Here is a 6,505-nt window from a genome sequence, read left to right as displayed (position 1 = left end):
TTAATATTGGCCTTTGGGATGGAGTAATGGCTCAGTGTTTAAGAGCACTGGCTGCTCTTGTAGAAACAGCACCCACATGGCCACCCATAACTGCCTACAACTCCAGTTCCAGATGAACTGACACCCTCTTCTTACATGCTCCAGCTTCTATGTGCACCTGGTGTAAATACATAAACCCATAAACTCAGGAAAACACACACACACACACACACACACATATGTATATATATAATTTTAAACACACAACAACAGCAAAAATGACTTTTCATATCCTTTCCAATGCTACCAAGTTCACGTTGCATGTTGTGTAGCTTCAGTAAACAAGAATTTTAAAAATACTTTATCTTCTTTCTTCATAGCATTATACTGCACTGAACTTGTCTAAGAGGCTCTGTGGAGACTTCTGATGAATTTAAAGTGCTCCAGGGTAAGTTTCCCTCATGTATGAAGAGAGGAAAAATGAAATCAACTGAGGAAAATTTCCATGAAATGACTTATTTATTATTTGATGAAGCACTCATATTCTGTAAAGAAATAATTCTAATTTTTAACCCTTAATTTTTAATGCATAAGCTGTGTACTCATATTTTTATTTTAATAAAAAGGGTCCATTTTAAGTAGACAAGATATAAAATAACATCCTAAAATCACAATACCTAATGTTAGCAACAATTTAGAGGTAAAGTCAGAAGTGTCAGAAGTTCAAATCATCTTTAGCTTCCTAGAGAGTTTGAGGCTAGCCTGGAGAAAAAGGCCCAACATTTCTAGTGTAATGCCAGGTCATTAGGTCATTACTTCAAGCAGCCACCCTGGCCCTGGTTTCATGTCCATGATAACCTGCTTCATCCCAGCTTTGCACACATGCTCCTTTAGTAATAAATCTCATAGTCACTTTGAAAGGACAAATAAAGGATGAACTTTCAGCATTCTATGCTACCCCCATTGGCATTTCTTGATATAATCATTACAGTCATTACAGTAGAACTCTAAACTATGGAGGCCCCACAAACTCAGGCATCAAACATCATTCTCCCTTCTCTCCTTCCTTCAAGAACAGTAGCACTATGCCAGTTGCTTTAACCTGATCCACTGAGCCTTGATAGAATCTACTCTCAAAATGCATCCTGGGAAAACTGTCCAGCCTATTTCCATTTGCAAAAAATAGCTCTCTAAAACTGTAATTATGCAATCCTGCCTTGAGTAAATGAGCATTATCAATCATGGAGGGCTGACTCTAAATCTCCCAAAAGTATCCAGTTCTTTCAGAAATTGACACGTTACTAATATGGAGAAATAACTCTGCAGCTGTTTCTAAGATTTTAAAATCTGGTGTAAACTACATACTTAATTGAGGACAATCTGGCAATATAATTGTCTTCATGTATAATTAATCTTTATTATTGTCTAAGTCACTGTTCTATTCCTGTGATGAGACTCCATGACCAAGGCACCTCTTACCATGGAAAGCATTTAATTGGGGACTTGCTTACAATTTCAGAGGGTGAGTCCAGAGAGCATGGTGGCAGGCAGTCAGGTGCTGGAGCAGTAGCTGAAAGATGCATACTGATACTCAGGTGGAAAGAGAAAGAGAGAGAGAGAGAGAGAGAGAGAGAGAGAGAGAGAGAGAGAGAGAGAGATCCTGATATCCTGGGCCTGCATGGGTTTTTGAAACCTCAAAGCCCACCTCCAGGGACATGCTTCCTCCTACAGGGCTACATCTCCTAATCCTTCTAATCCTTTCAAATAATGCCACTCTTTGGTGACTAAATATTCAAATATATCAGCCTACAGGGTCATTGCTATTCAAACCATTGCAATCATTTTAATGTAGTTCTTTTGTGGTTTCAGGAACTTCATAAATAGTTCTCCCTTTTAAGACTTGTATTGACCATCTTCTCTGCACACTGCTCTTATAAACAGCAATGAGAATACTTGTAGAATACATTGTGTAGCTGTTTCTTCCCACTTGACACATTCCATCATGGAAAGTGGTAAGAGGCTCATAAGACTCCAGATGCTATTGATACTTAAAGTCTCAGAAAGTACATAAAATTACAAGATTCTCAAAGCCCGTCTATGGTTGTAAAGGAGTAAGATCCAGAGATGTAGTTTTCTGAGTGGCCACCAATGCTGGGTGGACTTTCTAGGGACACAGCTGCTTTGGGGTCATGCAGAAAGCCACCTATAAGCAATCTCTCACCCACATAAATGGTTCACTGCATATTTATGATATTGCTTACTAAGTTGGAGTTCTGTCAAATTATTTCTCTGGTCTGTGACTGGTGCTGTATCTTGGGTGGATAGGCATTTGTTCATGTCTCCCAAGATAAAGTCACACAATATCATACAGAAATTTTGATGTAAGACCTTGGAATGGCTTTAGTACTAGCTTTCAATTCCCTTTGTCTTTGCAGTTAAGATATTTGGCAAGGTTTCAGTCATATAAAGGCCTGGATTGGTCTTGCATATCATATCAAGATGGACATTCACAGGATATAGATGGTGGGACACAGATGGTCACAGCATCGCCTCTTCCTAGGGATCATTGATGTGTCTGATGACAGCTGGCTTATCTCAGAGAGTGAATCAGAGTGAGCAAAGACCAGAAAGACCTTGATGACCCTTAAAACCTGCTTTCAAGTGTCATGTGTCACTTGGATTTCTGATTTACCAGAAGAATCCAACATTGGTCCATACTAAAGAGCACACCAAAGACACATTTCATGACATGTGTGGGGATTATTATAAGCTTTAACTCTTCTCTATTATGGAATTTCTCTTATTATGGGAATATCATTTATGAAATCTATTCATACTTGAAATTTTACACAGATCTACATTGACAATGAACCCTCTTGCCTTCTGTTGAGGCAGAACATGAGTATACACTGGAGCACCTCTGAGGATAAGGTTGAGTCCAAGAATCTACTTGTCTATTTATTTATTTATAAATTTGTACCTGAGTACTATATTTACATAGTTTCTACCCAACTCCATCTTCAATTTCTACCACATGTCACCACTTTCAAATTCATGACTTTTCTTCTTTAATAATTATTGTTGCATATATGTGTGAGTGTATACATATATGTGTATATGTAACACAAATTGCTACATGGTCTTATTAATAAAAAACCCAGAGCCAGATATTGGGGTTAAAACTGAGAGATCAGAGGAGTAAGACAAACCATCGCCAACCTCACCTCACCAACTCCTCAGCTTCCAAAGAGAGCTACTTCTTGTATACCCATGTCTATATGACTTTCTGTTCTGCCATTTCACTTCATCTCTCTGCCCAGCTACACCACTTCCTGTCTGTCAGTACAGACTTCTAGACCTCTGTGGTTAGTGCTGGGGTTAAAGGCGTATGTCATCATGCCTGGGTCTGTTCCCCGGTGTGGCCTTGAACTCACAGAGATCCAGATGGATCTCTGCTTCCTGAATGCTAGAATTATAGGTGTATGCTACCATTGCCTGACTTCTATGTTTTGGTTTTTCAAGACAGGGTTTCTCTGTGTAGCTTTGCGCCTTTCCTGGAACTCACTTGGTAGCCCAGGCTGGCCTTGAACTCACAAAGATCCGCCTGGCTCTGCCTCCCGAGTGCTGGGATTAAAGGCGTGCGCCACCACCGCCCGGCCTGACTTCTATGTTTAATGTAGCAGCTGACTTTTTCCTCTGATCCTTAGATAAGCTTTATTAAGGTGTACAATATATTAGGGGACACAATATATTACCACATACACACACACACACACACACACACACACACACACACACACACACACACACACACACATACACACACACATATGTATATGTCCAAAATCCTTTGAGTTCATTTAATTTTTCTCATGTGTATCTGTGTCTAGGGATGACCATTTGAAATTGGTGACCTATTAGGGAGCTCAACATTGGAGAAAACTGATTCTACCTCTTTCAGAAGCAATCAATTGCTTCATTTAAAAGTGAACCTTGTGAAATTTCCCACATCCACATTGGTGTAACAACTGGTGTTGTCATTAATTAGGTCTTGTTTAGGAGTCAGGTTACTGACATTTTATGTGTATAGCTATGTTTAGAAGACACTATGTAGCATCACATCCTGGTCCTCTGGCTCTTAAAATCTTTCTGTCCTGTCCTCTGGGATTTTTTTCCTGCTCTTTGGCTGTAGGGGTTGTATTGCAGATGCATCAATTGGAGCTATGCAGATTGGAAAATGGGGACAAGACTTTAACAAAGGACAGGAGAGGAAGAGTAATACAGAATTAGAGAGAGAAGAGATAAATGTTATTAAGGCTGTTAGAAAAAGACACAGGAAATTACACTGTTTTATGAACTTACTTAAAACACAAATATAACAGTATTTTATTATATATATGAAATATATACATTCTTTTTTTATATAAACCACACAGCATGCTGATAATGTATCCCCCAAGAGGCATAGACTATCTAACAAACGTCCACAATGTCAAGCCTGGGAAACTCCTTTGATTTGTGGGTCAGAGGAGTTTATGAACCTCCCAAAGCAATACAGGTTATTGCCATTGTACTTTGCTGTCTACTAGAAATTGAAGGTAAGACCCTATTCCAAAGACACCACACTCGGAACTTGATGAAATTGAGATGGAACTGACCTAGAATCTTCCTACCTGAGTACTATCTTTCATAGTATCAAAGCATGCTATGCAAACTTCCAAGAGAGAAAAGCAATCAATAGTCCTACATAGCTCGAATGTCTATGTAGCAAAACAATGTCCAGTCCAGCAAGATATGACCAAGGATAAAATAATGGTACTCGTAGTTTGTGAGAAGCAAATGGTTGTCTAATTGTATTTAATACCCATTTAATTGAAGGGGAATCATTCCTGTTATTGTAAACCTAACCAACTCTACATAACTACAGAGATCTTAAAACTAAGATGAAGAACATGCTACTTCCACTTCCCTAATACAATATAATTCCTAATTGCCTTCTAAATACTTGTCCTTATACACACAGAAAACTGTAGCTTCTATCCTTCATCAAAGAAACTTCATTTTGCAATAGATGGAGACTAGCAAAGAGATCCACAACTGTTCAAAATGAAGAAAATTTTACCTTGACGTTTTATCTATTCTAGCCTGTGACTATTTTTTTCTCAATATACCTTATCAATCACATTAAAATTAATTTTCACTTCAGTAATTTTCACAGAGCAAAAATTAAAATAACCTCCCTACTTCTGCCTACACATACAAAGGCTCTCCAATATTTCTATTTTCCATAAGACTTAGGACCTTCCACTATACAATCAATTTCACTCACTCACTTACTAATTATTGTTTATTTCCAAGGTAGATCAACTTGACAACTATATTCACTATGGCCTTGGATAGACTCCAATCCTTGACTGATGTTAGAGCTTTAGACCTTAAACATTTAGCAACTTACTGTAGTGGGTAGCCATTCCAACCTTGATCTGGAAGTTCCAACCCCCATTGAGGCTTCGGTAACTGTCACGCCTACAACACGAGGCCAAGAGAGGACCCTGAAGACCTGAGATCCAGATGCGCCGTCTCTCTTGGTTCCCAGACCCTGGACACTGGAGGTAGACCGAGCAGAGTTCTCCAGAGAACAATGCTGGTCTGCGCTACGTCTTTCCCAGACCCTGCGACCTACCTATCCCTTCATTTGTAAGTTATGCCACTAAATAAACCTCTCTTTTAACTATGTGGAGTGGCATTAATAATTTCACCAATAACTTATGAGCAAGTAGAGTATTAAAAAGAAGGAAAAGAATAAATAACTTTGACCTGATTTTTATGTTTCCATTTTCACTCACTGTAATGGCTACTATAACTAATATTGTATTACGCTTTACATGTGTTTCAAATATAACTATAATTTACACCAAAATAGCAAGGTGTCCTTTGCCTTACAGAAGCATTTCAGTTTCATGAGGTCCCATTTATTAATTGTTCATCTTAGCACCTGTACTGTTGGTGTTCTGTTCAGGAAGTTGTCTCCTGTAACAGGGCATTCAAGGCTATTCCCACTTTCTGTTCTGTTGAGTTCAGCATATCTGGTTTTATGTTGAAGTGGTTGTTCAACCTTGGACTTGACTTTTGTGCAGGGTGATAATTATGGATATATTTGCATTCTTCTACATGTTGGCGTTCAGTTTGACCAGGATCATTTGTTGTTGATGGTGTCTTTCTTCCAGTGTGTATTTCTGGCTTCTTTATCAAAGTTCAGGTGTCCATAGATGTATTGATTTGTCTTGGTCTTCAATTCTATTCCCTTGATCAGTGTGTCTATTTTATGCCAATGTCATGTGGTTAGTACTTCTATGGCTCAGAAGTACAACTTGAAATCAGGGATGGTGATACCTCAGGAAGTTCTTTTATAATATAGTATTGTGTTCACTATCATGGATTTCTTCTTTTTTCCATATAAAGTTAAGAATTGTCCTTTCAAGGTATGTAAAAAATCATATTGGAATTTTTATGGGGATTGTATTGA

The 6,505-nt window shown here is 38.4% G+C and overlaps 1 long non-coding RNA gene across 1 annotated transcript; it reads left to right on the top strand.

The window, feature by feature from the left end:
• Positions 1-301: 301 nt before the first annotated feature.
• Positions 302-5,767, top strand: LOC131922910 (uncharacterized). The gene is made up of 3 exons (XR_009382432.1): positions 302-427; positions 2,833-2,910; positions 4,416-5,767. It is a non-coding gene; the product is annotated as an uncharacterized LOC131922910 (long non-coding RNA).
• Positions 5,768-6,505: the final 738 nt, after the last annotated feature.

Source organism: Peromyscus eremicus, chromosome 1, assembly GCF_949786415.1.
Source record: "Peromyscus eremicus chromosome 1, PerEre_H2_v1, whole genome shotgun sequence".
Lineage (NCBI taxonomy): Eukaryota > Metazoa > Chordata > Mammalia > Rodentia > Cricetidae > Peromyscus > Peromyscus eremicus.
This window is presented reverse-complemented; position numbering and strand designations above follow the sequence as displayed.